The sequence below is a fragment of the Morone saxatilis genome, unplaced genomic scaffold (assembly GCF_004916995.1).
Source record: "Morone saxatilis isolate NCDOM2014 unplaced genomic scaffold, NCSU_SB_2.0 Contig20, whole genome shotgun sequence".
In the NCBI taxonomy this organism is placed as follows: Eukaryota; Metazoa; Chordata; class Actinopteri; family Moronidae; genus Morone; species Morone saxatilis.
In genome coordinates this window covers 3,941,682-3,941,895 of record NW_023339763.1, presented here as the reverse complement: position 1 = coordinate 3,941,895, position 214 = coordinate 3,941,682, and the positions used below count along the sequence as shown (strand labels likewise).

Below are 214 nucleotides of genomic sequence, written 5' to 3'. Positions count from 1 at the left end.
AGGAGAAGGAGGTGGAGAAGGGAAGGAGAGCTAGGCTAATTCATCAATAATCTTTACCTAATCCCTCCCTCTCCCCTTCTCCTTCTCACTCTCTTACTCTCTCTCTCTCTCTCTCTGCCTGGAGGCATTCAAGCAATACATCCATCCCCCGCCCCACCTCACACACACACACACACACACACACACACACACACACACACTGACACTAAGTGCT

General features: G+C 50.5%; 1 protein-coding gene across 1 annotated transcript in view; it reads left to right on the top strand.

Annotated features, from left to right (window-relative positions):
• Positions 1 to 214, top strand: part of tmem132e (transmembrane protein 132E) — a 330,786-nt gene that overhangs the window by 227,290 nt on the left and 103,282 nt on the right. The gene's annotated exons all lie outside the window — the stretch shown is intronic.